The following is a 25,244-nucleotide window of genomic DNA, read 5'->3' on the forward strand; positions in this document are numbered from 1 at the left end:
CAGATCCTCTTACTTCAATAATCTCATAAATCGTCATAAAAATAACCCAAGAATTCTATTTCAATAGTAAAGGCAGTTTCAATAGTATTGTTTCTCCTCCAACTCAGCATGCTGTGTTACTTTCTGACGAAGACTGTAGCACTTTCCTCAATTACTTTGTAAATAAGGTGATGGACTTGAGATCCAAAATCTCCTCAAGTGCCTCCCCTTATGAAGATGCCCCTTGTTGTCCTGGGTCATTTACTTCTTTTTCTCCAATCACACTCAATGACTTAATTGCAGTAATAGGTAAAATGAAATCCTCATCATGCTCCTTAGATATATTACCTCCCTCTGTCCTGTCTGGGACATTGGTCCCACATTACTATCCATCATCAACAATTGACTGAGGCAAGGCTGTGTTCCGTCCTATTTTAAACATGCTGAGGTAACCCCTCTGTTAAAAAAACAGAATCTAGATCCTACCTCCCCAATAGTTATCGTCCTATTTCAAGATTGCCATTTATAAGTAAATTACTAGAAAAGATTGTAGAAAATCAGTTCAGGTCCTTACTATGCCGATTGCAGATTTTTGACCCTTTTCAGTCTGGCTTTCAAAAGCAGCACTCTATGGAGACCGCTCTCTTAAGGGTCTATAATGATCTACTAATGGCATCTGATGCAGGAAATTGTTCCGTGATCATTTTGCTAGATCTCAGCGCAGCCTTCGATACCATCGACCACAAAATCCTACTCAACAGGCTGAAGGTTCTGGCTGGTATATCTGGCACTGCCTTAGACTGGTTTTCTTCCTACTTAACAGACAGGACTTTTTCTGTTAGGACTGATAGGTACTCCTCTAACACTGCTGCCCTAACCTGCGGGGTTCCACAGGGTTCAGTTTTGGGTCCATTATTATTTTCTTTTTATATGCTTCCTTTAGCTGGCATTATTCAGTCTTTTAGTGACCTGTCTTATAATTTCTATGCCGATGACATTCAGCTGTATATGTCCTTTAAGCCTCATCAGCTGGATAGGCTGTCCACCCTAGTCCAGGCTTTAACTCAAATCTCTGATTGGCTTTCTAACAATTACCTTGTTTTAAACATGAACAAGAAAGAGACCATGATCATAGCTCCTCCTGATCTATATTCTAAAATCAGTCAGGTTCTTGCCCCTTTCTGTTCTTCTGCTAAGCCAAATATTCGAAATCTTGGAGTAATATTTGACTCTTCTTTGAGCCTTGACTCACACGTAAAATCTCTGTCTCCTTCCTGTTTCTTTCATTTAAGGAATATTTCTAAACTGCGACATATGGTCTCCTTAGCTGAACTGGAAAAAATTGTCCATGCATTTGTGTCATCGCGTTTAGATTATTGTAATTCCCTGTTTACCAGCTTGGATAAATCATCTCTTTCTCGCCTCCAAGCTATACAAAACGCAGCAGCCAGACTACTAACTCGTTCTAGCAAGCGAGCTCACATCACTCCTATTTTATGTTCTTTACATTGGCTCCCAATATATTATAGAATTTGTTTTAAAATTATTGCTTTAAAGTACAGAGCACTAAATGGCCAAGCCCCAGATTATTTATCCAAGCTTCTCACAAAATACACTACTGCTCGCCGTCTCCGCTCACAGACTCAGAGTTTGTTGGTTGCTCCCAGAACACGTCTGAAGATGAAAGGGGGCGGAGCCTTTCAGTCTGTGGCACCAAGGCTGTGGAACAGTCTACCTCTACAACTACGTTTTGTTGACTCTGTGGAATCCTTTAAAAAACAGTTAAAAACTTTACTGTTTAAACAAGCTTTCTGTTTACCAATGCTTTTTACATTTTTATATTTTAATTTACATTTAAACTCTATATTGTGTATATTGTTCATTTTGCTATTTATCGTACTGTTTATTTTAATCTCTGTGTGCAGCGCTTTGTGACTACCTGTCTATGAAAAGCGCGTAATAAATAAACTTTACTTACTTACTTACATAGTACACAGACTTTCAAAGTAAAACAGGAAACTGAACAGACGTGGACTAAACTAGGGGATACAGTGACAGAGAACAAGAGACACACTGACAGAAATGACTGTATACTAACAGAAGTAACACAGAACCACGACCTAAGAACGAGAACACAAGAAATTCCAAGGAACTAGGGAGTTAGGAATACTAGCGACAGAAATCAAAACACATCATGAAATCAAGGATAACTAATACAACAGAAAAACACTGAGTCCACAGACTCAGGACCGTGACAGAAACTTTCAAAGATTTCACGTCTGGATTTAGCCCCAGTGTTTTAAGATCCTAGCAACGCTGGTATTTATGGCCACATTTTTCAAAGACACGAGCTTTCTGGGTGCTGACCAGTAGCGGATTTAGATACGGGCGACATGGGCGGTTGCCCGGGGCGGCATCGTGGTGGGGGGCGGCATCACGGCCAGCCTGTGACATAGTGGGAATGTCACAGGCACCGATCGGTTTTCTATCGCCCATTTGCTGGGAGTAAGGGCGCCCTCCGCTTGCGAGGTGCGCCTGCTGCTTGCAGCACAGGGAGGAGAGGGCAGGGCGGCGGGGGATTCTCTGGTGGCTGGAGCAGCATCTAATAACCAACTCGCAAAATAAAACAAAATAAAAACAAAACAAACAAACACGAAAACACCAGACATCATGATACAGACTTTTTATTCGAAATTCTGTATGCGAAAAGTGAGCGCGAGAGCCCTCGGTGCGCCTACTCGCTGCTGAAGTCAAAGTAAACTTTATTGTCATCTCCACTACATACAGTCCAGTATATAGAGAGACGAGACGACGAGGCTCCAGTTACAGCAGTGCATGTAAACAAACAATAAATATAAGAAGAGTAAGAAAATAAATATACACTTTAGTGTGTGTGTGTGTGTGTGTACAACAGCTTTATGTTAATGTACAATCCTTAATATGTTTTGTGTGTGTGTGTGTGTGTGTGTGTGTGTGGAGGGCGCCAGAGGGAGTGTTCGCCCGGGGTGCCAAACAGGCTAGGACCGCCACTGGTGCTGACTCAGGGGGACCACTTTAGTTCATTGAAACTTTAATGCCAGTTTAGTTTAAGACATTAAACTGGTCGCGTTTTGAATCCAATTGATAATAAAAGAGCTATACTGAACATAAACAACTGTGTTAGTGTGACGCCCTGCATAATTGAAGGATTACGATAAACTTCAGTTCTTACTGAATCTGTAACATTGCCTTGATCTGCCTACATCATTTTAAAATGCATTTTTTTAAATAGTTTGTGTTGTTAAATTAGTTTTGTGTCACTGTGCACAGTGAAAAACTCACCTGATGTAGTGGAAAGGCCATGTTCACCACTAGATGGTGACAACCTGGCACAGGTATTTTCTATACACACTAAATTTCACACTGAAAAGCCTTGGTGGGAATTTTTGTTTGCATAGAAAGTCAAGGAAAAAATGTCTTGAGGTTTTCCAGTGTCTTCAAAATTGTTTTTTTCATATACACATCAAAACTTCACACAGACAAACACACACACAAAACAACAAAATATGTCAAATTACATAAGATAAGATAAGATAACCTTTATTAGTCCCACATGTGGGAAATTTGTTTTGTTACAGCGGTGGACAGTGCAAAGTTACATGGAGAATTAGAAAAACATCTCATTTGTAAAAAAATAAACCAAAACCATCCTTCAGCTGCTTTCAATCACATCTCCGAGTCTCTGTGAGCAGACGCAGTGCGTGCTCGTCTTCAGGGTGAAGCTTGATGTGCTAATAAAAGAAAACATGTTTGCAGCTCAATTTCAAAACACTGTGTGGGTTTCTCTGGTGCATTTGTGCAACTGTTTCTTGGTAAATTATACAAGAGCAGGAAACATAAAAATGGCTGTTGTCATCCATCATGCCCATAAAAGGCTTCATGATATACTGCTGCTGTTCACCTGCTTGTCTTACTCTGCTGGACTTTTCAGAAGTCGACTGTTTCACATATAAAGTGCTGTTTCTTATTATTTTAATGCGCTGATTCCAAACCCGACAATTAAAATATCTGATTAGCTGCTGTCTCCAAGACATTTATTTTTACACTACATGTTGTTTAGATGAGTTTTTCATATGTGTTTGGTAATATCTGACCTTTCTTCATTATGAAACAATAATCAGAGAAAGGTCAACACAGATTAGTCTTAATATGAAACATTAGAAAGCACAGCAGGGTTATTGCAGCCCCGCCCTCACATTGTGAGCAATGCTGTGACGTTTCTCAGTTACAATAATGTGACATAACTTCTGCCAATCAGCTTCTGTGTTTGGTAGCGTTGGTGTCACTGTGTCTGTAAACACGATAACTGGAAACAGTTATCCATTCAGAAGTTGCCTGGCGTCCACTGAGGTCATCAAAGTCTGTCCACCTTCTTCCACTAATCAGGGTCGTGGGGGGCTGGAGCCTATCACAGCTGTCATAGGGCGAGAGGCGGGGTCAACCCTGGACAGGTCGCCAGCCCGTGGCAGGGCTAACACACAGACAACCATTCACACCAATCCCCACTGACTGCATGTCTTTAGACTGTGTGAGGAAGCTGGAGAGAACATGCAGACTCCACACAAAGACCCCGGCCTGATGGGGTTAGGGTCCTGAGTTTGATACCCCAAACTGAAGGCAGGACAGAGGAAGGGATGGGTGATGTTCATGTGTGCCCAGGTGTATGATGTGGCTCTTTGCGGTGACACAGTAAAAAATGTGGCTGTTTATCTGTGACTGGTTGGCTGCCCCAGCCCTGGCCCTTCATGTATTTCACTAATGTCTTTTTCTCCCGTCTCCTCCTCTCGTTTACATGTTTTGCCCTTGTGACCCATTCCTTCTGTCACGTGTGTTTTCCCCCCAGCCATCATGTTCTGTTTGTGCTTAGTTATGTCCATGTCTCATCTCTAGCCCTCTTTTCCCTCTGTATGTATTTACAGTGTACGTGTTCCTCGTCGGTTCGTCATGCTAAGTCTGCGTGTCTTATTCCATCATGTGTCATGTATCACTCCAAATCTCACTGACTTTAACTGATAATAACTGTTTTCTGAGTGTTATGTCTAAAAGGTATTGCACAATCGCCTCTAGTAGAGGATCAGGTTTGTTTTCCACTGATAATGGATTTTAACATGACTGACCAATGATTGTGGAGCACGTCCATGTAGGATCTTATAAATACAACGAGCAAACTTAAATGTTTTAAAATGTTCAAAACTTAATATATTATATTTCTGACGTATGACGGAAGGGAAAAGTTTCATATTTAAAAAAATCCAATTTCATATGATCAAATTTATGTCAAAAAGTTCATATTTATTCCTCCTATGTCATGTGTGAGTACTGTACTGTAAATGTCATATATATCAGATGATACTGATAACCTAATGCTAATAACTATGCAGAGGACTCTAGGCCTCGACTTTTATGGAGCATGTGAAGTTTGGGGCAGAGTGGACAAAGAAAAGTTTCTCAGCAGGTTCAACAGGTTGCTACAACACAGGCCGATGAAGTATTGCACTCACTCATCCAAACTGGCAAACATGTAACATACACCCTAAGACTGATCCTGCTTTTTACTCCTTTGCTATGATTTAATTTGATATTATGTAGCCATGGAGACAGTTTGCATAGATTAGAATGTTAGATTCCTGTGATGTCATCAATGCCCGATGTTTTGTTTTAATGTCTTGTGATAGTTCTAAGTGCAGACAAAGTCAGAGTTCAAGTGAGTTTAGTCCAATTTTGATCCAGTTTCTGACATGTGGTCAAAATCTTGGCCGACCTTTACCACACCACGTGCTGTGGGTGTGCGTAAATATCTAGGTGAGTAAAGTCTCCTTTACCTGTTAAATTCAATTTGTTTTGTCTCTCTGTAGAGGAAAAATACGAAGAGCAGGATAAGCTGGGTGAAGGAGGCTTTGGGACTGTCTTCTTTGGAAAACGCAGAGAAGACAATTTCCCAGTATGGCTTCTTATGTGTGCACTTTACAATTCTTCTAGTTCCTCCTGTTCTCTTTTTCTAAAACACATTTTCTCTGTAATGCAGGTGGTGATTAAGCATGTTGCTCAGTTTTTAGTCAGCTACCTACCAGTGGTAAGAAATGTTTGTCTTTTTCTGTTGTTTTCCCCCAACGTGTACCTCAAACAGCCTAATGTTTGAACACTGACCTTGATGTTCTGTTTCTCAAGCTTCTTAATGGTAAAATGACCGAGATTCCCAAGAAGGTGGCATTGCTAATAAAAGTGGGGGCAGGACCAGAGACTACGAGCAGCAATGTGACGCCCGCTTAAAACGACTGGTATGACTTGGAAGATGAACTCATTATGGTCTTTTTAAAGGCTAAAAAAACATAGACTTGGAAGTCTACCTGGCAAACAGAAGAACCTTTGTGCACGAGAGGGAGGTTAAGGTCAGCGAGTGGCAAGATAACATATATGGCAAACTTTAATGGATAATGTAAATCTGATTATTTGAACGTATTTTTCATTTGTTCTTTCAGGTCATAATGAGACATGAGACATTGAGCCAGACAACATTGTGTTTGACACATCGCCTGATCATCCAGCATTTCTATGTGTCAAATTCATCGATTTTGGTATTGGAGTCCCTTTTAGACCAGAAGCAGTCACACGAAGAAATGGTAGGTCGTCAGCCTCACTGTTTAAATGTCCTTGCCTGCCCACACGCTTAGAGTCCACATGAATTCCTTACCATGAATAATTACTCTCTGGATTTTAGGGACCAAATCAGCCGCTGTAAACTGGCAGGACTTTAATGCCACCACAGCAGATTGCGTCACAGTTTTGCAGCTGGGTGCGGTGATGGATTGGCTGGTACGTCACATCATCCCTGATGACAACAACACATCTGAGATGCACACTGACATTTCAGAAGCTGAATGTTAATTTTTTAACCTGTCGCATTACAAAAACTTGAAGAAATCCCCCAAAGAAACCAAATTCCAAGAAATCCAAACATGGTAATGTTTGCACACACATGTGATTATGTGTAGAGGTCCACCCTACCAGCCAACCTCAGGACTCTATGCATGCACACATTATTGCACATACATCGGCACACATTCTGGCATTGATATTTGAAATCACAAAAGAAAGACGAGTCCTGTGTTGATATTTGATGTCAAATATCAATCCCAGTCAGTCAAGCCAGAGCTGAAATCACCAGAAAGTGCCGATGAGAGTGGCTTGATGACAAACTGTGTGACCTATATGACATCAAGCTGTATGAATTCATGACATCAAGCTGAATGCCTTATATGCAGTGATGGGAATTACGGCACTACAAGTAACGGCGTTACTAACGGTGTTGCTTTTCAAGTAACGAGTAATCTAACTAATTACTATTTTTATTGTTACAACGCCGTTTCCATTACTAGCAAGAACTTCTTCCTGCTCTTGCTCTTGACGAAGGCGGTCGCACTTTTCTCCTCTCCTCCTCCTCCTCTCCCTTAGCTTCCCTGCTTAGCCTCTTGTGTCCTTGTCTAGTCTCGTGTTTTTTGTATTAATTTTCCCTGGAACACTCTCTCACAGTCTGTTCTCTAAAACCTAAAAGAGGAATTCTGGATTTGATCAACTGGTCCCTAAATGCAATTGACACCCCTTTCTCAACGAGAAGTTTGGGCTTGGGTGAGCCTGAGTGCTGAAGATATCTACCTATTCGGAACCATGGTAACAGGGTTCTGGCTGATCGGAGCTGGCTTGGCCCTGACTTATCGAAGAATTAAGAAAGCGGAACCGGCTGTTCAAACCCCCACAAGGCTGCCCTCTGGGATTGATTGATTGATAAGATCTTGGAAAGGCTACGGCTGCTGTGAATACTCAGAATAAGATCGCTGAGTGCAGACTGGATTACATCTCGGGGAGGCTCACTGTGGTCGTGAGTTCTCAGAATCGGCTCCTTGAGCACAAGAAATGACAACATCACAGGACGCAAGTATGGCGAAGCTCGCGGCTCTCCAACGGGAGATTGAGAGACCAGTGTTGGACTGTAGAACTGCTTTGAAATTCATATGAGCTTTTCGCACTACAGTAAAAACCACCATCACTTCATGCGGATATCCTCTCGGCGCCAGCTGCGGTCGCAAGGCTGGAGCCGAACAAAAACTCCCTGATAACGACTGTGTTTAGTCTGTTCCTTCCCATTCCATGCAAGGCCACCTGGGTTGGCTGGAAGACTGTTTACTTAGCCTAGCAGGGCGAAGGACACTGTCTCAGCTGAACTCTGGACACGCACACACATACATATACACTGATATGCACACACTCATCCCCCCTCCCTTTCCAAACACCTTCGATGCTTATTCCCTTCCGATGCTGACGGGGATCAAGGAGACCAGCGCACAGGCTGCAGGCCCGGATGTAGTGTCTAATTCGGCTGTCTCTCACCCTTTACCCACCCCTGTTACTTGTCATGTGTTTCTTTGGTGTATTAAGAGTTTTTTCATGTGTAGAGGTGTTTTTTTCTGTTCTCAAACTGATCTCCCTGTTGGAGCTCAGTGTGGGAGGAGTTATTTTTTTCTCCTTATCTTTCCTCATGTGGTGCATTTTCCATTGTTATACCTCTCTGACCTGTCTTCCCCATGTAATGTTTGTGTAATGTATGTATAGTCGGAGGGTAAGATGGCGCCGCCATTGCGTGTAATAGGTCGGCAGCCTTATGAAATTTCCCCTTGTGGGACTAATAAAGGTATATCAAATCAAATCAAATCAAAGAAAATGCGGTGCGGTTGCGTTACTATTTTTCAACACACAGACGGTTGAAGCTGTGTTCAGCTTACCGCATCTTATATCAGTTGCACGGAAGTAGATGTAAGTAATCTGGGCACTACTGCTTTAAGCAGCTGTGCGTGTTCCTGTACGCTGCAGCTGAACTGATGTCTTGAATTTGCTGTCTTGTGATATTTTCTGCCATTTTGATGGTTCTGTCTTTGATAGTCTTCGCAGAGAGAGGCATCGCTCTGATTTTCTGCACAGAGATTGTGCACTCTGGTTTTCAAAGTCAGCGAATAGGTGTTCTGAAATCTTAATGAATGATTCCTTCATATATTCTCTGTCCGTCAACGGCTTCCCACGCCTGACCATTTCCTGAGCGGCCACAAAACTTGCATATGCAGACTTCATCCACTTCTTGAATTGATTTTTCCACAGATCAGCCTTCCAAATCACTTCCAAAAATGCTTTTTTCCTCTCTTCTCCCTCTGGATATTTTTCCGCAAAGGCTGTGTTTTTATTTCGATATTTAACCTTTTTTTGTTAGCCTGTTTCTCTCCACAAATTAGGCATTCTGGTAGGCCACTCTCGTCAGAAGTAAATGCAAATGAATCTGCCCAGGCATCATTAAATGTTCTATTTTCTTCTGATATTTTTCTTTTCTTACATTTCTCCATACTTGGCCGACCCGGGGTTGAAAGTCTCCATAAACGCACAGCGTTTTGGCGGGTACACCGGCTTCCACGTTATGCGACGCTTATTTTGAGCAACAAAAATACTAAAATATAATTTTATGTTAATATTTCAAGATCACAATAATCTTCCAATTTAGAACTATAATTTTAAAAAAGAACTACCGCAAATAAAATAAATGATAAGTATTAAATTGAAGTGTATTGTCCCAAGCCACGCGGAGCCGCAGTATAAGGATGAAAGAGCCACATGCGACCCCTGGTCTATACAGACAATAATCCCCTCACATATGTGATGAGTACTGCAAAGCTGAATGCAGTAGGTCACCGCTGGGTAGGTGAGCTGGCAGATTTCAGGTTTGATGTCAAATACAGGCCGGGGAAGATGAACATCGATGCAGACTCATTCTCTCGGTTTCCACTTGACATTGACACCTACCTCACAAAGTTTACTGAAGAGCTGACGAGAGAGGCCATTCAGGCTACATGGGAGGGTTGTGAGTCTGCAAAGAGACAAGATGCTGCATATGTCGCTGCCCTGTGCCTAACATGCCCAGCCAGAGACACCTGTGAACATGTCACCATTGCAGCCTGTCACAGTGACCTGGTAAAATCCCAAAGGAAGGATCCCTCTATCATTTAACTTATCAAACTGAAAGAAACAAAATCAGTAATAACTAATGATGGCAGAAGGAGAGCCAGTGGCCCTCTGAGAAAGCTTATGCACGAGTGGGGAAAGCTTCATATGGAAAATCAGCTGCAACATCGTACAGCGGCTCAGCGAAGGCAGCTTGTGCTGCCAGCACAATATCAACTCCTAGTGCTTCAACATCTCCATGATGACTTGGGTCACGCAGGGCAGAGAGGGTCATTCACTTGGCACGGGACCGTTTCTACTGGGCTTTTATGAAGAGGGACATTGAGGCGTATGTGACCAGAAAACACCCCTGTGTTGTGGCCATTTTTGTTGAATGTTTATAAAACGCAATTTGTATTCATTTTTGTTTTTTCTTTAAAGTTGTAAGAATATGCTGACCTAGTTTTGTTATGTAAATTTGTAATTCATTTTATTGGAAAAGCTTTTGGAAAGTGATTGGTTTATTGGCTTATGGACCCTCCCATTAATCAGGGGATTAAGAGCACCCTGGAGGGGTGTGGTAAAGATGGTTTTTTGTTTGCCAAATGTCTGATGGGAAGACGGGGGGGTTAGAAAATTATTTTTTGACCACTTTTGAAGTTGTTAAAGCAAATTAAGTTTTAAGAAGTTATTTGGTTAATTTTTGTTTATAATTTTTCACGAAATAAATGACACATGATGTTTAAACAATGGAGTCAGAAGTGCGTTCTAAAACAAACCTCCCGTTGCCACCCACGGCCTTTTCTTGGACTTTTTTGGTGTTTGGAACATAAAAGGCCGTGACACCCCTGCATTAAGCAAAAGAAACCAGTCAAACATCAGCAACCCTACAACACCTGGCTGGAGCTGCTCACTCAAGGACAACACCATGCCATCCAAATGGCAACCCAGCTGAGCGATTTAATTGGACATTTCTTCAAATGCTAAGGACATTGGAGGAGAAGGCAAAGAGCAGCTGGAAAGAGCATCTGCCTCAGATAGTACATGCATACAACTGCACCAGGCATGAGGCAACAGGCTTTTCATCCCACTACCTCATGTTTGGTCGACACCCCCGTCTCCTAGTAGACTTCATTTTTGGCTTGTTAGCCAGAGATGGGACTGAAACACCTCAGAGCTATGCTAAAAAGTGGGCTTTGTGGATGGAAGAGGCTTATCGTATTGCAGCTGAGAACAGCCAGCACTCTAGTGCAAGGGGTAGAAGAACTATGATCATCACACACAGAACACAGTCACTCTCCAACCTGGTGAGACAGTGTCCTAGTTCGTAACAGGAGTGAGAGGGGAGGACCTGGAAAATTGAGACCTTACTAGGAACAAACTTTGTATGTCGTCAAACAACAAGTGAGTGACAGTCCCATTTACATGTGTTCAGAGACGTAATGTGTTTACTTCATAGAAATCTCCTACACTACGGTGGCCCCTAGAGACAAAGCACGTAAAAACTCCAAAACACTTGCAAACTCTGAAACACATGCAAACTCCAAAACACTTGCAAACTCCAAAACACGTACAAACTCCAAAACACTTGCAAACTCCAAAACACTTGCAAACTCCAAAACACTTGCAAATTCCAAAACACCTGCAAAATCCAAAACACATGCAAACTCCAAAACACCTGCAAAATCCAAAACACTTGCAAAATCCAAAACACATGCAAACTCCAAAGCACATGCAAACTCCAAAACACTTGCAAACTCCAAAACACTTGCAAACTCCAAAACACTTGCAAACTCCAAAACACCTGCAAAATCCAAAACACATGCAAACTCCAAAACACCTGCAAAATCCAAAACACTTGCAAAATCCAAAACACATGCAAACTCCAAAGCACATGCAAAATCCAAAACACTTGCAAACTCCAAAACACCTGCAAAATCCAAAACACTTGCAAAATCCAAAACACATGCAAACTCCAAAGCACATGCAAAATCCAAAACACTTGCAAACTCCAAAACACTTGCAAACTCCAAAACACTTGCAAACTCCAAAACACCTGCAAAATCCAAAACACTTGCAAAATCCAAAACACATGCAAACTCCAAAGCACATGCAAAATCCAAAACACTTGCAAAATCCAAAACACTTGCAAAATCCAAAACACTTGCAAAATCCCAAACACATGCAAACCCCAAAACACATGCAAATTCCAAAACACAACGGAAGTGCTCCAGAACGCTAGGGGCAGTGTTGAGCTCGATTTGCAAAATAAACGGCAAGTTTGTCTATATGGGATGGTCTAGTCTCTGTCGCGCTTCCCAGGTTGCCTAGCAACCATGATACTAACTGCTGGAAACGTGTCATACAACTTTGTTTGACAGAAATGAAGGAGAACATATTTTGTTCATTTGTTTGTTTGTTTCTACATGAGCTTTGTGTGATTTGATAAGTATCTGAGGCTGAGACCACAGGACAGTAAAACATGATTTTTGGGCTTCATTTCTGGACAGAAAAGTTATTTAAGATTAGTTAGTAAATAACAATTAGCTAATGTTGTTCATGAGACTAAAGTCATATCACTTTGGTAATGTAAATATAATAGGGCCAATATTATAGTTATTATATTAATCATTACTAGCTATTACAGCAGTGAACATGAACTCTGTGTCAAATACTGAGCTTCAGTACAGATTCAAGTTGGAGTTATTTATATGTCTTATCACCTTAAATCTTCACTCAAAGACAAGTATCTTTGACAGTGCATATATAGGTGTATCATATATAAGAGACAAATGTTGTTCCTTCAGTATGTTGGCATTACTAAATTTGGCTCATTGCTTACATATATTTATAAAAAGAAAATGTACAAGCTGGATAACTGTTTCTGATAAAATGAAGAGTAGACTGATATATTAAATATTCCTTTATTGGGTGAGAAAATCAGACCATGTCATAACTGCTTTAAGTCATACAGAATAGATATCAGAGCCTTAAACAGGCTGACTTCTGCTAAATGGGTCAAACTGGGCAGAAAGTATACAAACACATAACATCCTTATAGAATATGATGTAACACTATAGATCAACTTAGCTCAGAATATAAACAATTACAGCAATATGATGCAACAAACAGAGCAGTGCTACTAATCCAAAATACTCAAAGCTTCATAGAACTGAAACAAACATTTATTTTTAGCTCCATTCTGCTGCTGATACATACATATAGGTTTCTGAACATTAAACTTGTTTCTGCCTTTCATAGTGTGTAACTTGAAGGCCCTGAATACTTTCTCCCACACTGAAAACACTGGAATGATAATATTATTTGAACATTACCTAATAAGACTGATTCAGGACAGACAATTAGTTATGTTAAACTTTTCTAACAGTCCTTCACAAACAGGGAACAGTCTGTCTATTCTCTCCATCTGTCAGCTGCTGCTGGCTCTTCCTCCTCCTCTTCCTCACACACTGCTGAGTTTGTCTTGGTGGATCATCAGGGGTGCAAAGCCTCACAGATGATGTGCAGCAGTGGGTCCCTCAGTCTGTCCTCACTCTGGACACTTGCAGTTGTCACACATGGAAATCAAATGCATGATAAGCTGCAGGATTCAAACACAAGTGTAACTTATAAATACATGTTCATACTTTTATTACACAATCAGAGAGAAAGAAACAGAGAGAGAGTGCAGGACAGACAGACAGGTGACAGTCTCAGGTGTACACACTGCTACAAAACAGCACCAGAGAAGGAGGATTCAGTGTTTGTGTTATTACGAAACAAGAAGAGTTCCCAGATGGTACAGTGGACACATGTGTGACTCCTGTGATTAAAGCATCTTTCTTTCAGCTTAACGAGTGAACCGTCAGCCCGTTCAAACACACGTTAAAGTCCGTTTGGCTCGACACCACTGAAAAGAGGCAGCAATATAACATAGCTAACATTAACAGTGCAGTGAATCCTGCTTGTGCCGTGATATTCAGGACTGCAAACCGAGCAGCATCACTGAATTTAAGCTTGTTGTGTTTGTGCATATATGACTGACTTTAATTATCCATAAAATCATCAGATTCTCTGGAAGAGTAAAGTCAACTATTGAACGGCATATATTTTGAAGTAAAGGCTTTAAAACCAAGGTAGTACAAACATCACTAATGTCACATAACTTTCCCGACATGACGCCAACAGTAATGTTTTAATGTTCTTCATTACAAAAACATTCGCGCATAAATAAGTGGCATAATATTCAGTACTTACTTCTGGAAGTTTACTCTTCGGCGGCTCCTCTTCCGCCGTTTTTTTTCCCACACCACCGCCGCGCTATGAAATCTGGGATATGTTGGGCCATGAAGGCTACACCGACCCATCCTTAAAATTCAGGGAAATTAAGGACACATTTGAGGGCCGCATTTCGAGCAGCCTTTGAATTGAGACAGCCTTCGTCATGTCGCTGTGACGTAATAGGCCTTAAAATGCGGCCTTTAAGGCTGCAGACCCTGAATTGGGATACAGTCAAAATCCAGTCATTGGTACTTCCTGGCTTGTGTAGTTACTAGTTAACAAAAGCTCAACACTGCCCCTAGCGTCCTGGAGCACTTCCGTTGTGTTTTGGAGTTTGTATGTGTTTTGGAGTTTGCATGTGTTTTGGAGTTTGTATGTGCTTTGTCTCTAGGGGCCACCGTAGGATTGAACCCATGACCTTGGCGTTATTAGCATCACGCTCTGACCAGCTGAGCTAACCGGCCTACAACTTGTGCCTAAACCGACCCCTTTTTTTTTGTCTAATATACCAAAAAACAGTGTGGAAGAACTGTTAAGAACACAAGAGAAATGTGTGTTTACAAGAAATTACTTCAACATAGTGGGAAAAAAAAGTCTTCTGTTGACTTACAAAAAACGCTTTAAGAAGAAATTTGCCACAAAACAATACATGGTGTGTGTCTTCTAATGTTAGGGTCGATAGGTGTGATATAAAGCAGCAGTTTTTGATGCAGTATGCTGTGTCAGACTTTGGAAATGAGTGAATTATCCAGAAAGTAGCTGGAAAAGTGATTTAGAGATTGTAGCTAAGCATGTAATGTATTCATTAGCATGTCATGTGTCAGTAAATTTTGTGGTTTGCTGTCATTTGTAGTTGCATACATCACTCACTTGGAAGTTGGCAGAGGTTTTTTTCTTGGATCCCACCAAATAAAATCCACGGTCTGTCATGACACAGCAGCTTGGATGGCTGGTGGAAAGGCCAGTATGGGGATTGAACTAGGGATGCAACGATACCAATTTTTTCAAACCGATACGACACCGATACTTGGATCTGAGTACTTGCCGATACTGAGTACAAAAACCGATACTTCTACCACACACACATCATGCATACATCACTCACTTTGAAGTTGGCAGTATGGGGATTGAACCCATGACCTTGGCGTTGTTTTCCAGGTGGAGTTCCACCAACAGCATGCTTCCAAGTCGTGATTTTTTCACCCGTGTCGCTTGAGGTCATGGCATGTTATTGACTTTCTATGGTTGCTTCTAAGCCAAGATGACTCAAACCTGGCACTGATAAGGCCAAGTTCATGGCTTCAGTCCCCAACCTGACCATTCGAGCCTTGTTTGAGAACTCGTAGAGTCTCTGTTGAAGGACATGAAATTGACAACAGCATAGCAATTTTGGATGACATAAAGGATCCGAGGTCGGCCTGCTGCGAACAAACTGGGAACGCATGCCTGCTCCTCAAGCACTCACAACCAACCACGAAGGGACTCGAACCCTCAATCTTCTGATCCGAAGTCAGACGCCTTATCCGTTAGGCCACGTGGTTTGGCAGAAGTTCCCACTTTTCATGAACGTTCGTTTGAGTCTATTTGAGCCAACTGCTGGTGTTAGGTTGGTCACGTGGCTGGTGGATGTTGCTTGATTGTTGCTTGAAATAATTGATTGTTGCATGAAATAAGTGCATGCCACAGCATTTCTCCCATGTATCACGCTCTTAAAAACGTAGTCCTACCTGCCACATGCACAGTGGATCCACCCACTAAGCCAGAATATCATCTGCCAATGGAGTTCATAAAGCTTACGTGGCCCGATCTGTCACTGATAAGGCCAAGTTCATGCCTTCCCTAACCTTGCCTTTTGAGCCTCGTTTGAGAAGGCGTAGAGTCTCTTTTGAAGGACACAGCCAGGGTCTGCAGCCTTAAAGACTGCATTTCAAGACCGATTACGTCACAGCGACACGATGAAGGCTGTCCCAATTCAAAGGCTGCTCGAAATGCGGCCGTCAAATGCGTCCTTCATTTCCCTGAATTTTAAGGATGGGTCGCTGTAGCCTTTATGGCCCAAAATATCCCAGACTTCATAGCGCGGCGGTGGTGTAGATAATCTTTCTGAAAAAAATGGAGCGGCCGAAGAGTAAACTTTCAAAAGTAAGTAATGAATATTATGTCACTTATTTATGCGCAAATGTTTAATAATGAAGAACATTAAAACATTACTGTTGGCCACATGTCGGGAAAGCTATGTGACATTAGTGATGTTTGTACTAACTTGGTTTTAAAGCCTTTACTTGAAAATATACGCCGAATGAATCCTGAATCCTCCTTCTTTTGTGCTGTTTTGTAGCAGTGTAAACACATGAGACTGTCACCTGTCTGTCTGTCCTGCACTCTCTCTCTGTTTCTTTCTCTCTGATTGTGTAATAAAAGTATGAACATGTATTTATAAATTACACTTGTGTTTGAATCCTGCAGCTTATCACACATTTGATTTCCATGTGTGACAACTGCAAGTGTCCAGAGTGAGGACAGACTGAGGGACCCACTGCTGCACATCATCTGTGAGGCTTTGCACCCCTGATGATCCACCAGGACAAACTCAGCAGTGTGTGAGGAAGAGGAGGAGGAAGACCCAGCATCAGCTGACAGACGGAGAGAATAGACAGACTGTTCCCTGTTTGTGAAGGACTGCTAGAAAAGTTTAGCATAACTATTTGTCTGTCCTGAATCAGTCTTATTAGGTTATGTTCAAATAGTTTTAGCATTCCAGTGTTTTCAGTGTGGGAGAACGTACTCAGGGCCTTCAAGTTACACACTATGAAAGGCAGCAACAAGTTTAATATTCAGAAACCTAAAGTATGTATCAGCAGCAGAATCGACCTAAAAATACATGTTTGTTTCAGTTCTATGAAGCTGAGTATTTTGGATTAGTAGTACTGCTGTGTTTGTTGCATCATAATGCTGTAATTGTTTATATGCTTTATATATTCTGAGGTAAGTTGATCTATAGTGTTACATCATATTCTATAAGGATGATATGTGTTTGTATACTTTCTGCCCAGTTTGACCCATTTAGCAGAAGTCAGCCGGTTTAAGGCTCTGATATTTATTCTGTATGACTTAAAGCAGTTATGACATGGTATGATTTTCTTACCCAATAAACGAATATTTAATATATCAGTCTCTTCATTTTATCAGAAACAGTTTTCACAACTCGTACATTTTCTTTTTACACATATATGTAAGCATTGAGCCAAATTTAGTTATGCAAACATACTGAAGGAACAACATTTGTCTCTTATATATGATACACCTATATATGCACTGTCAAAGATACTTGTCTTTGAGTGAAGATTTAAGGTGATAAGACATATAAATAACTCCAACTTGAATCTGTACTGAAGCTCAGTATTATGTTTAGCTTATTTAAATTGCACAGTAATGCCTGTACATAGCGTGTCAGCAAATTCTTTAGCTGCAACAAAGTGATCACATGAGGAAGTTGCTCAAGTTTAGACAACACCCACATGTATTGTTTTAACCCACTACAAGATCGTTAATCAACTTGTCCATCTTTGTCTTGCAAGGCTGCATCCTGTGCAGCCTCGTATGCAAGCACCAGATAAGAAGTTGTTTTTTCCTAACTTGTACTCCACCCATGAGTGTTACGTGAGTAAGCAGTATATAATAAAGTCTGACCAGATGCCTGGCGCGCTTTGCCTACACGTTTCTGTAGTCGACGGAACGTGTCAGGCAATCGTCCATGTACATGAATTAACTCTGGGCCCGTGATTCTTTGCTTTCCTGAGGTTTTTCTCTTTACATTTCTTGGTCCTCCGAGTCGGAGTTGGAAAAAGCAACTCTATTGTTTTGACTCCAAACCAGAGAGCTACCTGTATCCTGTCGCCGTTGGGGGGCCGTACCGCTGACTGTCGACAGCCTCCTCAAGGAAGGAGCGAAAGTCCTGGGACGTAAAAAATTCGGGTCCAGGCCGGTTAAGCGGTCCACGACGCTGGGATCCAAGTGTAAGACCTCCAACATAGATGGAGAGATCTTGGAAAGGTAAAAGAAGCCACTCAATCACACTCGCGTAAAACGAAAGGGTTTGACAAGTCTAATCCACTGTACGGATTTTTAAAAAATACGTGTAATAAGGTTGACCCACTGTAAGAGCTCATAGGACTAATCCGCCGAAAGGATTGTAAAGTAAAACACGTTAAAGGTCTCACCCGCCGTAAGGGTTTAGGAGTGATCCACCGTAAGGATTTGCGCGACTGTGTATAAATGTTTGTGTTTTCTGTGTGTCGGAAGTAAGTGATTTTTTACAGCACAGTAAGATGCTGAACTACTTCCTTTGTTACTGTCTTTTTATTTACTGTAAGGAGCTGAAGTACTGGTGACAAAGGGGAAAGGTTGGGTTTCATCCCATAAAACTGACACCGCTTCCTGATTAGCAGGAAGTAGAAGGGCGTGTCAGCAACCACCCCTGCGTCTCGTGCCAGAGACGGCTCTGCAGTTGTGTGATAATGGGTAATCAGCCCACCAAACTCACTGCTGACGAGCAGTGGTTAGAGAAAAATGTCCAGGCGCCGGACAAATTAGTGTTTATACATGGAGATCAAAGTAGTTTAAAGTAGTTTAAAAAGGGTTGGAAACAGACCCGACTGAATAATGAAAAATAAACGAACGGCAAAATTAAATTACAACTTATCTTTAATGTATTCATACTAATAATAGCAAGGATAACAACCTGTAAACTGGTGTTAATGATGAAATAATATTAATATGAAGAGGTACCTCAGTCAGTCATGATGCAAGGTAGATAATTGTTGAAAGTAATCTGCATTAAGCTTAGGGTTGCTCAAATTCAGTACAATGACATATGAAGTAAAATAGGTAAATATTTTAACTAATTAAGTGCATAGAGGCACTTGACCTGCTTGAAAACCTGTCATCCTGGATGAGACTTTGCTGAGATATAGAGCAAACCTATAATAACAACTAATATTCTGAACTCTGTATGAAACAGCTGAAAACTACATGACGGAGAAGCTGAATTGAATATGAAAGTGCAAGTCTTTGCCACTGTGGGGCAAAGCACGCAACCACTGTGTGTGGTTACGTTTTGGTTTTTTCTGAGCTGATGAGCAAGCTACACATTATCAGATCAGGAGCTGGCTGAGAACTCTTCAAAGAGAGGGAAATAGAACTATGATAACTGTGATAACTGGAATGTGCAGAGTTTCCTGAGCAGTTTTCCTGCATCTTGACTCATGTGTGTAGAGTGTTCATAGCATCATGTTTTTGTTTATTTGTTTTGGAGGGTTGAAAAATAGTTAAATAAACTTGTGATCATATTTATGGATCACGATAGCACATGCCATTGGCCAAATGATTTATTTACGCAGATGAAAAAAGTGAGTGTTAATGTGTCTGACGTCACAGTGTTTTTGTGCGCTGTGTAAAAGTAATTGCCTCTGATTGTGAGAACGGTGATTCTGCAGGTCACCAGATATTAAAAAAAAAAAGAAGAGTAGAAAAGAGACAAAATTTACATTGTAGATGAAAAATAATCATAGGAAAAAGGTTTTGTGTTGATCAGCCAAGAGCAACTACAATCTCATTTTCTGCTTTTAAGAAAGAACAATTCACAAAAAACAGAGAGAGAGAGAGTTGTGTGTGTTGGTTAAGCAGTGATAATAATAATGAACATGTCTTAGTTTGTCACTTTCAGGTGACAAACAGACCTGAATCAATTTTCCACATGCAGCGGTCGGAAGAAAGTTATAGTTTAACATCATTAGAAACATTCAGGCCAAGTTTCTGGCTAACTTATTTACAGCTCCATGTGTCTCTCAAACTCACAAGCGAGCTCTCACTCCTCCCTGAAGAGAAGGAATGCAGCTCCAAAGAGCAATGACATGGCAGATAAAGAGACAGCAGCAAAGTCCTGGGCAAAGAGTCCCAGCAAGCAGCAGCAGTGTGGACAAACAGCATCAGAGAAGAAGAGCAAACCTATCATCCTGAATGATTGGATGAATGGCACTGTGTTTCCAACAAGCTGCAACTTCACTGTGCATGTGAAAAGAACGTTTGAGGAGAACTGAGGAGACTGTTGGAGTTTGACATTTGCCACCTTTGGAGAAAATGGCAAGAAGAGACAGTGAAACACAGGACAAAGCTGAAGGAGAACTGCCGGCTATTGGACTGTTGAAGTGGGAGAGGACAACAGAGTGAGAGGAGTGGTGAGAACACATAGGAATTTTGTTGTTTAATCTAGGAAATCAAAATTTGGGTTAGCAAACCTGGGGAAAAGAAAACTGACTGCTTAAGTGGGAAAATTGTGAAAGAGTCTGAAACACTGCAAAAAGAAACATACAAAATCACACACACACAAGCAGAACATGCATTAACCCTACTAACACTTCCAAATACAAGAGAGCTCATGAAGATTAGACAACATCTTAAGCATGTGAGTCTGTTTACCATCTTGTCTAAGTCAATTAGTGTGATGAGAAGTGATGCAAAGATCAATGGACTCATAGCACATCAGTTACAAAATGATTAAATAATAGCAGAGAAATGTGTAGGAAAGGCAGCTTTAAGAACATGCTCTGCTGGATATGCAGCTCCACAGACATGCATTAAACCTGCTTAGTAACACAAACACCCATGCAATGAAAATTAGCTTGTTATCTCTCATCAGTGTTAAAACAGGGTAAATTTAACAGACACTTGTTATCAAATGCTGAATTTATCCAATAATAAAAAAAAATTGACTCTCTAGGTTGCAGGACAACAGTTTAACTTTTGTGGGAAAAAAGATTCTGGTTTGACCAACCAGTGATCAGACAATAAATTTAGTTGTTAATACAGTAAATTGGGAGATGCTTTCTGCTTGTTTGATGCAGCACAAGTAATTTACTGTATGAGGGAAATTCTATTTTTCTGATAACATTTTGAATATGCATTTCTGTTGTCCTGTCATCTTAGTGGGTTAATAGCTGATATGCAAATTAGTTGATCGTTCTTAGATTGAGGAAAGGTGACTGAATCTTAGCACGAGTGAATGAGATGTGTTGGAGTTTGTTAGAGTGGAGACTCTAAAACACTGAGTTTCCTGTTTTGATGTGTGAGTGTATCCTGTACCTAGATACACAACTCTGAATACGTCAGAATAAACTTCTTTTGTGAAGTGCATGACAACATGTCACATGTTTTATGATGACAGGAAAAAGGAAAACTGAATAAAATGGGTGCGTGTGGCCTAAATGAGTGTGAAGCACAGATCTGGGGATTAAACTCATAGCTAATAACATATTAGGCTTATGTTGTGTGTTGTGCAGCTGATGGTTGGTTCGGAGTGAATCTAGCTGATGATTTTTCTTTTGTTGTGAAGTTGAGCCTGCCAATTAGTATGATAGTATGATAAACCATGCTAATGGTATGATTTACCCTCCTGAGATGAGGAGCTTGTGTCATGACGTAACAGGGCCTTTTTATTTTGATACTTTCACAGTGCACTGAAAGTTTTGTTCGATAATCTCTGTTTGAGCAGATCTGCACGATTAGAAGCGCTATACGACACGTCGTCAAGAAAATTGTTACAAGTGAGTTTCTCCACATTGAAATGGGCTCAGGAGAAAGCCACTTATTTGGGACAATTAGAAAAAGACCCACCTTTTAGCACATCCAAGCACACCCACTCACTTCACCAGATGCACCTTGTTTAGTTCTCTCACCTTTGATTGGGTGTGGTGCTTGTCCTTAATTGCACTCACCTGTCACACATTATATAAGGACTGCATTTACTTTTGGCTCACTCTTTCTTCACTCCCACACGGGGCGGCAGCAGAGGTGAGGTTCTGTTTAGGTTTTGTATTTTATGTATTGTTTAAGGTAATGCGTAACTTAAATCTCTGTTTTCTTTCAGCATTGGCAGTCCATGTGTGTCTTTCCTTCCTTCCTTCTTTGCTTCATTGATTTGAGAATTATTGATTGGAGAATAAAATGAGAACCCCGTGAATGATTAGATGTCTGCTTATTCTTATTCTAATCGGATGAGCCCATGATGCTGATTACTCAACCCTGAGCCTTCCGTCCTTCATAACATGGTCCTCCGAGCCGGAGCAGCATTAGTGTCATGGATTCAAAGCAGCCATTGACTGAAGGTTTGAGACGTTCCAGTCGTGATAGTCGACCTCCCGCCCACCTGCAGCAGTATGACGTTCAGTATCCTGGAAGTAGAAGAGCTACATGTGATACAGAGAGTCAAACCGAATGCCAGCACAGTGACAAAGACACACATGGGCTGCAGGATCCTGTCAGAGAGTCAGAAAGTCAACCAGAGACATCCCCTGCTCCTTTACCCACCAACCAAGATGAGGTCATGAAGGAACTCCTGACGACGATGAAGGAGATTAAGCAATTTATGATTCAATCATCTCCTTCCCATTCTCGTAGCTCCAGATCTTCGATTCGCACTGTCTCATCTGATGGAATCAAATCTTCTGTATGCAGTTTACGAGCCAGTCCTCAAACACATCAACAACATGAGCAGCTCCCAGTGATTGATACAGCAACCTGTCAATCACCCTGCCAGCCCCCACAGATTAGCCGTCAGTCTGTCTTAGTTCCGGCTGCCAGCCCTCCTTTACCTAATTCAACCATATTAGATGCTGCAGTCCCTTCAACTGGTTTGCCTAGACCAGTCCTTGCTACAGAAGATGAGACTCCCTTTGATTTCCTGGCCTTATCACGGCAGGATCCCCACCAGATCTCATGTGTTCAACCTGCTGTTCCTTTAGCTGAAGACCCTGTTCAACCTCTCATTTGCATATCTGACCACAAGCATTGCCCTCCTCTAGAGCAGCAACCAGCTACATCCAATGCCTCACATGAACAGAAACCTTTGATACCTGTTACTGCTAGCTCGGGTCACTCCTCTAGCATGAGAACACATGTATATAAGCTTGAAGGTCCTTCGTTTCCAGACCTTAGTAGAGAAGATGAAATGCAATACAGGATGTTACGGATGGCCCTTACAAACCTTCTTGATCCTCATGAGACAGAGCACTTCAAATATCATGTCCTTCTTGATCACCTCAAAGTAGACCAAGCTAAACGATTAGCTCTTGCCTTTTCCTACGCTCCTGACCCATACACTCAAGCCATCAAAGCCCTTGATGAGCGTTATGGGCAACCAAGACAGTTGGCATTGAAAGAGCTAAAGAATATACTGGAACCGCCTCCTATCAGAGCAGGTGATGGTCAGAGTCTTGATAATTTTGCTCTTCGTGTACAGGCTTTAGTTGGGTCGCTTAGCACTATGGGAGAACAAGGAACTAGATTGTGGCTCCCATGTTGATCGCTTGTTAGCGAAGTTGCCTGCAGAGCATTTCAGTCGCTTCAAACGGCATGTTTACAGGGAACAGGGAGAAATGACTTATACCTTGCCTTTGTTCTCATCCTGGCTGCAAATGGAATGCAAGTGTCAACCCAGAAAGGCCAGTCCTGTTTCATCCTTCAACCAGCCACGACCTGCCCGTAAGTACACCTCTCCACTTACAACAATATTACATGGGGCAAATACATCTGATGATCTTCTACAGGCAGCACAACCGATCATAACAACTAAGGCAACATGTGCATACTGCTGCTCACCTGAACACCACATTAGTAAGTGTCCCGAGTTCATTCAGAAGATAAAGGGTGAGAAAATAAACTGGATAAAAGCAAACAAACGGTGTTGGCGTTGTGCTAGGACTCATCAGGCCGCAAAGTGTGACCTGAGGAAAGCATGTGCCACCTGCATGGGACGACATCTACAGATCCTATGTGATGTAAATAAGAGATCGACAACTGAAACTAATCCTGTAGTGAGGACACTGTACTTTGATAGACCTAGTGATTGTCCTAGTGTCCTTTTAAAGGTTGTGAAAGTGCTCCTGCGAAATGGCAAAAGAACTCTTGAAACATATGCAGTACTTGACGATGGCTCCCAGCGTACCATTCTTCTAACATCAGCTGCGCAGCATCTCAACCTGACTGGGGAAGCAGAGAGATGATCACTTAGAACTGTCCGTCAAGAAGTTGAAACTATTCAAGGTTCTTCCGTAAGTTTCAAAATCTCACCCATCGCACACCCAGAGAAAACCTACACAATTAATAATGCCTTCACTGCAAGTCACCTAGCACTTTCAGAACACACCTACCCTGTATCATCTCTCCAACGGAGATACAAGCATCTTCAAGGTATCCCATTACCCATTATTAATAAAGCAGCGCCACTCCTGCTCATAGGCTCAGATCATACTCACCTCATCACGCCTACTGCTCCATTGAGACAGGGACCATATGGGTCTCCTGCAGGAGTTAAAACCCAATTAGGACACTTCAAGGTCTGATCACAGATTTTCAGCCCCAGAGCAGTACAGAGCATGTGCAGTGTTTGTTCACATCTCTCAGTTCATCTGCAGACGTACTGCGTTATCATGTTGAGAAGCTATGGCAACTAGACACTTTACCTGAATACAGTGAGAAATCTGTGATCCGATCAAAGCAAGATCAACTGGCACTGGAACTCCTTGAACAGGCCACAAAAAGGGTTGAGATCAATGGTGTTAATTGCTACGCCACTCCTCTTCTTCGGATGGCAAACTTCCCTCCTCTGAATGTCCATCCAACTGTAGTCATATCTAGACTCCGCAACACTGAGGCTCGGTTAGCTAAAGATCCTGACAAAGCCATGTCTTACAAGGATCAGATTTTGAAATTGGAGCAAGCAGGCTATGTAGTTAAACTTAGCCCAGAGGAGATGCACAATAGCAAAGAAGCCTGGTATATTCCTCATCATATGACAAGTCACAACAATAAAGATCGCATAGTCTTTGACTGCTCTTTCACATTTCAAGGTCAGTGTCTCAATAAGTACCTATTGCCAGGACCAATCCTTGGGCCAACACTTCTCGGTGTT

At 41.6% G+C, this 25,244-nt stretch overlaps 1 long non-coding RNA gene and 1 other non-coding gene across 2 annotated transcripts in view; both read right to left on the bottom strand.

The window, feature by feature from the left end:
- LOC146490442 (uncharacterized) overlaps positions 1 to 25,244 on the bottom strand; it is a 150,629-nt gene that overhangs the window by 42,737 nt on the left and 82,648 nt on the right. The gene's annotated exons all lie outside the window — the stretch shown is intronic.
- On the bottom strand, positions 15,747 to 15,819 carry trnar-ucg (transfer RNA arginine (anticodon UCG)). Its single transcript has one exon. It is a non-coding gene; the product is annotated as a tRNA-Arg (tRNA).

The sequence above is a fragment of the Neolamprologus multifasciatus genome, unplaced genomic scaffold (genome assembly GCF_963576455.1).
Source record: "Neolamprologus multifasciatus unplaced genomic scaffold, fNeoMul1.2 chr13_unloc_1, whole genome shotgun sequence".
In the NCBI taxonomy this organism is placed as follows: domain Eukaryota; kingdom Metazoa; phylum Chordata; class Actinopteri; order Cichliformes; family Cichlidae; genus Neolamprologus; species Neolamprologus multifasciatus.